Source organism: Callorhinus ursinus, unplaced genomic scaffold, assembly GCF_003265705.2.
Source record: "Callorhinus ursinus isolate GAN/ISIS: 27379988/994484 unplaced genomic scaffold, GSC_fseal_2.0 scaffold27, whole genome shotgun sequence".
Lineage (NCBI taxonomy): Eukaryota > Metazoa > Chordata > Mammalia > Carnivora > Otariidae > Callorhinus > Callorhinus ursinus.
This window is the reverse complement of record NW_027397089.1, coordinates 1,927,716-1,936,892: the sequence shown is the minus strand read 5'-3', so window position 1 is coordinate 1,936,892 and position 9,177 is coordinate 1,927,716. Positions and strand designations below refer to the sequence as shown.

At 36.1% G+C, this 9,177-nt stretch overlaps 1 long non-coding RNA gene across 2 annotated transcripts in view; it reads right to left on the bottom strand.

The window, feature by feature from the left end:
• Positions 1 to 9,177, bottom strand: part of LOC141370143 (uncharacterized) — a 44,943-nt gene that overhangs the window by 15,333 nt on the left and 20,433 nt on the right. For both annotated transcript variants that reach the window (XR_012373935.1, XR_012373936.1), the window contains exon 3: positions 3,716 to 3,844. This is a non-coding gene — a long non-coding RNA (uncharacterized lncRNA). The remainder of the gene's footprint in view (positions 1 to 3,715; positions 3,845 to 9,177) is intronic.

The window sequence follows — 9,177 nt, the reverse complement described above, 5'->3', positions numbered from 1 at the left end:
GTGGGGTGGGAGGGATGGGGTGGCTGGGTGATAGACATTGGGGAGGGTATGTGCTATGGTGAGCGCTGTGAATTTTTCAACTGTTGAACCGCAGATCTGTACCTCTGAAACAAATAATGCAATATATGTTAAGAAAATAAAAAAGAAGATAGCAGGAGGGGAAGAATGAAGGGGGGGAGCTGGAGGAGGAGATGCACCATGAGAGACGATGGACCCTGAAAAACAAACTGAGGGTTCTAGAGGGTAGGGGGGTGGGGGGTGGGTAAGCCTGGGATGGGTATTAATGAGGGCACATTCTGCGTGGAGCACTGAAAAAAAAACAACTAATGGTGTATTGTATGGTGACTAACAACATAATAAAATAAAAAAAAAGAAATAAATATCTAAACCATTAAAAAAATTTAAAAAAAGAGTCTCTTATGGTTTAAAAAAAAAAAGAGTCTCTTATGGTTTATCTCCTTCTCTGATTTCGTCTTTTTTTATTTTTTCCTCTCTTCCCCTATGCTCCTATGCTGTTTTGTTTCTTAAATTCCACATATGAGTGAGATCATATGATAATTGTCTTTCTCTGATTGACTTATAAATAAGCTTTATTACAAAACTAACAAGTTAAAAAAACAAAACAAAAACAAAACAGGAAATCATCCTGAGCAGCACCATCTAAAACAAAGGTAACCACTTAAATTTAATTTTCTTCCTTTCCATTCCTATGATTTTATAGAACAGGCAAAAATTTTTCACTGTAGTTATTTCACTTATCAATATAGTATGTACACATTTCCATTTAGCTGCATAAGGCTTCACCTTAACACTTTAAAAGCATCATAACATTCAATTGAGTTGATATGATAAAATTTAATTAACTGTATTTAAAATATAAATATTTTCTAGTTGGTCAATGCATGATAAACCAATGTATTAGTTTGTAAGAAACTGAGGCCATGATCCTAAAACTTCAATTTTTTTTTTAAACTGAGGACTGAGGTTATTTGCAACTATTAGCCTCATTTGTGACATAATTTTTCTCTTGAATGCATTAAATAGTCATGTGTTGTTTGTTTGTTCACTCAATACATTTTTGAGCTCCTACTCTGGGTATTATTAACTGGAAAAACAATGATGTAAGAAAAAAAAATTAAAAGTCCATGACTCTCAAGGATCAAATTTTCAAGTGAGCACAAAGAGAAGATAATGTGTAAACAAATCATTATAATTTTGAATAGACCTAAGTGTTTTGAAGACAATAAATTATAGACTTGTGATTCAGAATGAAAGAATGATGGGATAAACTTTAGATGAAGTATTGATAAGGAGCAACTAAAGTTGTTTTTTTTTCTTCCAAGAATAATCTCCTACCTCCCACATCTTCCTTCTCCATTTAAAAACTGTATACATCATCTGTTTATCTTTTTTTTTTGCTTCCCTTTTGGTGTGTGGAAGAATAGAAGGTCATAAATTGCCCAAGTAGAACTAGTTACTGAGAATTTGGAAGTGAATCAATGTTGATGACTATAGTTCCTTGGCAAAATATTTTAAGAATAAGAAGCCCGAGAGGGCACATATTGAATAAAAAAAAAAAGAGAGAGAGAGAGAGAAAGAAAAAAAGTAAAATTAAAAAAAAAAGAATAAGAAGTCCATAATCCCCAAGTAGCAATGGTGACTAAGAGGAAAATTTTTCTACTTTGTCTTCCCCTACATTTTATTAAAAGCTATTTCTTCAGAGCCACCAGCTACAGATGAGATGAGTGGAGAGTGACTCATTCTTTGAATATATTTTACCATTATTGAACCACCATGCTTGTATGAATCTAAAATGGTTTGAGGTACAGAGTAAGTAGTAACTCTTCACGTTTTAGTGACGAGATTATTAAGCAGTGCCATATCTAAATGGATCTTACTGTCAGAATTGGAATTAGACATTCCAGTCTTTTATGACTTGTAATAAGTGTCTATTCCCATCATGACTTTTTAAATCAAAGTAATTTCATGTCCTATCTTGATAGGCTGAGTAAGGTTCAGTTTCTGAGATGGTACCCTAGGAACTTGTTTCTTTAATTGCCTAGAGTGCCTACTGTGAATTTTCTGCTGTAAAATTAAATTGCATTAGGTTTTTAACTCCCTGAGACCAACATTCACTTTGCATCCTACAATCTAGTACTAACATTTATTCTTAATGCCACTGTGGACTTCAGGTTGTTATGATATATGTCTTTGTCTTTGTAATTTTAAGTCAACAATCTAATTTCTGTTTGGAGCTGAAAACTAAGGATGGTTTGTTGTTTTCTTTGTTTACCTGGACTCCAGTTTTCTGGCTAGAAGGTTTTGGGAAGTGACAGTATGTTACTCTGGTATTTGATACAAGTAGAAGCAGCATTACAAAAGCAAATAATTTCACAGTATGAGAGGAGAGGGAGAGAGAGAGAAGTGTCAGAGTGCCACTAAAGGCCCACTCTTGACCTCTTATTCATCATATATATATAAACACATTAACATCTTACTAATCATATATGTGTATATATGATGTATATGTATATATATAAAATGCCAAGTGCCCAATAGGATATAAATAGATATATCTTTTAAATTGTTTTATGAAAGAGTGCTGATTGGGGATTGTCCCAATCTGGGTCTAAACACAGATTTAACACCAGCTAATTCAGTGAATTTGGGCAAGTCAGTCGATAGAGACCTCATTTTCAGAATCTGACAAATGTGGAAGCCATTTCGCTGGTTTCACTGACTTTGGAAATTGGAGTATAAAACCTGGGTGTTATACACAAACAATGAATCATGGAACACTACATCAAAAACTAATGATGTAATGTATGATAGTTAACATAATAAAATAAAATTTAAAGAAAACGGAAAGTAGTAGTTCCTTCTCTTAAAGTATTTTATTCTCACAGCTTCACCTTGAGGAGTCTTGTCTCCATCACCCCCATATCGAAGGAGGCCCCAACAATCACTTAATGATCAGTTAGCCTAATTTTATGTGCTTTGGGCAGAACTATTTGTAGTGTTTCCAAGGAAATGATGAGAAAGAGTGTATTTAGCTTCCCTGCCATGATTCTGGTACCAGAAAAAAAGCCCAAATATTGATTTGCCTTGCTCTGAGCAATATCATAGGAGCCTAGAGATGAGCCATCTGCACTGCCTACCTGACACATGTCCTTCCCTATGAAATGCAGGCTAGTCCAGGGGAAAAATGTGAAGAAAAACTTGGTGTCCTCTGTTTCTATTCTTCATAAACCAATTGTTCTGGATACTTATTAATATTTGTTGACAAAATCAAATAGATTACAAATGATTTAAACAAAATAAGGTTAAGTGTAGAGCTAGACCTCCTATGTCTGAAAATTTACCTCCATTATTTAGTGGCTCTATTGTAATCTAGGACAAGATAGTTAGCTTCACTGTGCCTTAGTTGCCACATTTGTAAAGTGGATGATACATACCCACCATGTAAGGTTATTTTAAGAATTAAATAGGATAATATATGTACAACACTTAGAAGGTAGGAAGCACTCGATTACCCTTAGTTCGTAGTAGTAGTGGTCATAGTTATAGTAGTAAGAGTAGTAATTTTCCTTCATGGCCTTCTTTTCATCTGCCTTTGTCCTCAATAATACCTTGCTAAAAATGCTGATCAGTCTCCAAACTACTTAATGAAATGAGGAAACCTTCATTTTATCACAGGCAATAAGAAAACACTTACCATGTGATGATAGCATTTTAGGCATACAAGGCAGACAATGCAGGCACTCTGATCTCACATCTAACTATTGGATCTGTCAAACTGACTGATGGAGAGATCTTGTTGAGTTACCTGGGTCCACGAGGATACCTAAAATGTATTTATATGTACAAGTAAGGGTTTGTTTATTTATTTAAGCCAACCAACTATGTGTATAGTTAGTAAACATGGAGAACATAAGAACTGGGTGACTTGCATTTTAATGTCAGCTGGAAGTAAGAAGGAAACCAAGCTTCGCTATCCTTTTGAACTGGGTTCTTGAAAGTAACTGAGCAGGGAAATGCACAAAGTGTTCACATCTTGACTTGTGTGAATATGTGGACCATTAAATTCATAGCTGAGTTCCTCAGCAGATGCAACAGTATGGAAAATAGACATTGCAAGTTCAAATTTGACCTCCGCTTGGATTCAATGAAGAACTTAGAAAGATGAGGAGCATGATACTTTTAGGTCATACCTCTCACAAGGATACAGTGATGACTAATTACTTGGATCTTGTTGAGATAAGTTTTCTTTAACTGCATCACCAACAAAATGTTTTCTGGCCTGCAATGTTTTTTATTGGTCCTACCTTATTTATCAGTGTCATCTCTGCTGGTACCAAGAGAAACAGTAATTTATGAACCTTTACCACATACCTTTATTCAATCGGAAACTAGCATCACTTTTTTTTTTTTTTTTTTTTGACAGAGCAATGAAAAGAAGTCAATACATTTAAAGTCTGTGGACCAGGAGAAGTGGTTTTTTTTTGACTCTGAAGTTGTTTATTGAAAGTTCTTAACCTATTTACCATAGAATACCAAATCCCATGTTGAAAAGGAATTTTTGACTCTAGGTTTTCTTATTTTGGCTCTTCTACCACCTGAGTCCTTTTTTTTTTAAAATGCATTCTTCATGCCTTTTTCTCCCCTGGTGGGAAAGCAGTAATTGGAAAGTTGTAGTGATAGTCTCTGCCTTAGTCAAAACAACAAATAACCTTAAACACAAGCCACTCAGATTTTAATTCTTTCTCCTTTTATAAAACGTAAATGCATACCTTTCAAAAGAGTTATATTCTTAAGGGCCAGGACCTTGTCTAACTCATCTGTGTTTGCTGTGTCTAAAAACTAAATAACATTTAGTCAGTGCTTAATTTAAATTTACTGAATAATGATACTTTATAATTTTCCTTTGCTTGTTATTTTGTTTGGATATAGATATTCTTAGCAAATACGATTTTACATTTTCCATGATCTTTCTCTTATTTGGAGATATTTAAGTTTCTTGGTGCTTTTTGAAATAAGCATGATAAAACAAAAATTTGAAAATATCTCTCTACGGTGGAATCCAGAAGCTTTCACCTTCACAGCTCCCCTTGAAAAGTGTGCAACACTCCCACTGTTACAGCTGACCTTACAGCAGAAGAATTACAATGGCCGCAAAACGTAGCGTAAATAATTTCCATCAGTTATACACATGTCAGTCTGGCAATGGGCTGACTTTTGTGTGGGAATGCTGAAGATGTGGGAAGCATCAGGGTCAAGGGAACATTCAACCAAGAGCACAACAACATGCACTCCTTTTCATCATCTGTTTCCCAAACATTTTTCTCCATTTGTTCAGAAAACCAATGATAACAAGTTACATTTACATAACCCTTTTCACCTCAAAGAATCCCTAACATTTTGCAGATTAAACATGTGTATAGACTTCATTTACATTTAATCTTTTTTTGGGGGGTGTCTCCATTAAATAGGAACCTAAAGCAACCAATTCTTTTCTGCTTTCATGCACTTGGATGTGTGAGGAATGACAACTTTAATCATGTTCCTCATAAAACAAGTGCAGGATCTTCCCTGGCACCAAAATAGTCCCAAAGAGCTGTAATTAAAATGAAGTGGTCGATGGGCTGTTTTTGATGACAGCAAGGCGATGACCCAGAAGGCAGCCCTCACTCCAGCGTCACCGTTCCACCAGCTATTTCAATCAGGTTGGGGTTTTGACTTTCTTTACCATCTGATTAGTTGTACAAATAAAACTGAAATGCTAGATGTCAAAAGGAGTGGGAGGGAGAAGGAGGAAAGAGAACAGTAAATTCCTCTTAACGTTAACATTGTATTTCTTTTTTTTTTTCTATAACTGCAGAAAAATACACATTCATAGTCCTACTTATGAGATTTATGGGTAGTATTGATTGGTGCTTTGGGTCATCCAGGTTGGTTATTAAAGCCAATATTCTAAATTCTTTGGACACAGAAAATTTAAAAAATAAATCATGATGATCAAACTTGCTACAAGACCATGTTATTTGTAAACTCAGTCATAGTTGAATACTTTGAAACATACAATTATCAAATCCACAGAGAGGTAAGAGAATCAAGAGCTCTTTTGAGCTCAGATTAATCATTACACCTGTGGAAACCACTTTACCCCCCACTGGGATTCCAGCATGTTGGTCAAGGATCATTTTTCTTTCTCTTCCTACACATGTCAATAGAAGTCAAAACTCCAGCTGTTATCTTTAATTACCTGAACAAAAATCTACTATGCAGGTAGTTCAAGTTTAATTTACCCCCTGTCGTGATACTAAAATGTCAAGAGAAAAACATGTGATTCAGCGTTGTACAGTCTGGAGAAACTGCCTACGAGGCAGGTCTGCTAATATACCCATCACTGGAAAACTAGAGAGTTTTGGAGGTTTCTTCTGCAACTTAATGTTTCATGTCTATTGTGGGATGAATTTTAGCTGGCTGTTGATTTGCAGCTCCTTTTCCACATTGCTCAAATTGGGGTCAATTTCTTACTTCTGATTTTATAATAATTTATAGAAAGCACACAGTAGTTTTGATCTAGCTATTCCTCATAAAAACCTTCTAGTGTGCCCCGATCCTTCCTGCTAGCTTCGAGGTAGTGCTTATCTAGCCAACACCGTATGTGTGAAGTTTCCAAGCATTGTGTCATTTTGTCAAGTTATTCACAGCCTTCCCATGTAAGATTTTAAACCAGCTACCTCTCTCTAGGCATGGGAAAAAAACACGACTTCATTTGACATAAATAATACAATTACATATTAAATACAAATACGTTTATTCCTAAGATATAGGTGAGATCTCAAATGGCCATGTTAGTTGTCTGTGATTGGGAACTGACATTTTGCTCAGCTTATTTGGATCCTTAAATTTTGAGTTTTTCAGTTTTTTGAGTTCTCAATTTTCTGTTCAAGTGAAAAGCTGCAGAACTTCCTGCAGCTCCAGTTTAATCTTTTGGCTCATGTCAGGGCCTCCCTTCTGACCCAAGTAACCCCCACGTTCTCTCCTAATCCTTTGTGATGTTGACAGTGAAACTCGGGTTCTATCGATGAAGCAGGTTATGAGCTATTATCTGGAAGGCCCCTGTATTTTCTCGCCGAAGGTGAATTCTTGCTCTTTCTGAGAGATTTGCCAAGAAATACAGCTTAAAGAAAAGTTTTACAGTTTCTTTTCCACTCAGGAGGATGAATTTCTAGGTCACATGCTATCTTTGGTCTAATCCAGAAGCTAGGCATGAGTCAAAGTCCCACAAGAAAATAACTGACTTGACCCTAAAGAGACATAGAGTTAGGCAAACATGAAGAGAAATGGCTAATATTTATTGGATATTTGTTATATGCCAACACTATTCTAAGGGCTTTACATGTGCCAAATCATTTAATGTCGTCGCAATAACCTTATGAATAGACAGTGGATCATACATATATATGTACGTATATATATATAAAGAGACTGTATAATGTATATACATATATAACATATATATGAATAGATATGTGTGTATGTGCACGCACACATGAGTATATGGCAACTTTAGTCCTCCGGTTGCTTAGGTCAAAAAACTAATTTTTGATTGTACTCTTTCTTTCTAAATCCAGATCCATAAAGAAATACTATTGGCTCTGCCTTCAAAATGCACCTAGAACCTGTCCGCTCTTCACCTCCATCGCCATCACCTTGGTCCAAGTCTCCAAATGTCTTGCCTGGATTACTGTAATAGCCTAGTAATGAGTTCTCCATTTTCTACTTTGTTCATTCCCCCAAATTCTGTCTCCATCTATTTTCAACACAGTGATCCTTTTAAATCTCAAATCGGACTTTGTCTCTCCTGTGCTCAATATTCTACACTGGCTCCCCATTTCACTCAGAGTAAACACCGAAGTCCTTGCAATGGTCTGTCAGGCCCTATATGATCTGTTTTCTGTTACCTCTTTCACTAATTTCCCACTACTATTCTCCTGATTACTGGCCCCATGCACACACAAGACACAGCCTTGGCTGTAGTATTCCCTCTTTCTGGAACACTCTTCCCTCAAACATCCATTTGTCAAATGACCTACCTTTTTTAAGTTCTTGTTCAAATTTCACTTTCTTAATAAGGCAAAGTATGTTCCAGTTTTTAATCATCATTTTAATTAGGATTAAAAAAATAGGCCCAGAGGGGTTAAATATGAAGACTCTGATTTGAACTTATGCCATTTGATTTGTAGATAGTTCGTTTAACTGCAAACTACAAGTATGGAAAAGTCATAATATTAGCCCTTTATCTTTGTTTTGCATATGGTTGTAAATTAGGGGCATATACATAGAATATGAAGCTCTCTACAGCTGGAAGGCATGAAATGTCTTCCCCAAGGCTGACTTTCATGACTGTGGCTTTGCTTTTCAAAGTGTTCCTCTCTTTGAGATGCGCTGTTTCTCCCCCTTTCCCACCCTTCACACCAGATTTAGTGCCATCTCCTCTACCAGGCTTTCCACGTCACCAGATATTTGGTTTATATTCTATGTCTTCTCCTCATGGCATTCATGCTTCAACCATTACCGTCGTGAGTTATACTGTGTTTCATCCACTAACATACTTTGTTCTTTGTTTATAAAATAATATGTACTCAGTAACGACTAGTTTGAACATTGGATAAATGGACAAATTAGTATCCTAATTGATCTCAGCACAAATTAAATTTTGCATACAAGATTTCTACTTTTTTAAAAAAGATTTTATTTATCTATTTGAGTGAGAGAGAGAATGATGGAGAGAGAGAGAGCATACAAGCGGGGAGGAGGGGCAAAAGCAGAGGGAGAAGCAGGCTTCCCGCGGAGCAGGGAGCCCGATGCGGGGCTCGATCCCAGGACCCTGGGACCATGACCTGAGCCGAAGGCAGATGCTTAACCCACTGAGTCACCTTGGCGCCTCAAGATTTCTACTTTTTGAAAGGTAATATAAGCGAAATGGCATTTGCATGCTTATATACACATGTGCATGTTTACACACACACATACAAACACACAGGTAATTTTGGAAATATGGGGAGCTTATTCCTAATATACTTCATCTCCCCTGCCAAACAGTATTTTTAGACATTTGAATCTTTTAATGTGGCTTCTATCTAATAAGTGAGGCACTTCAAAAAAAAA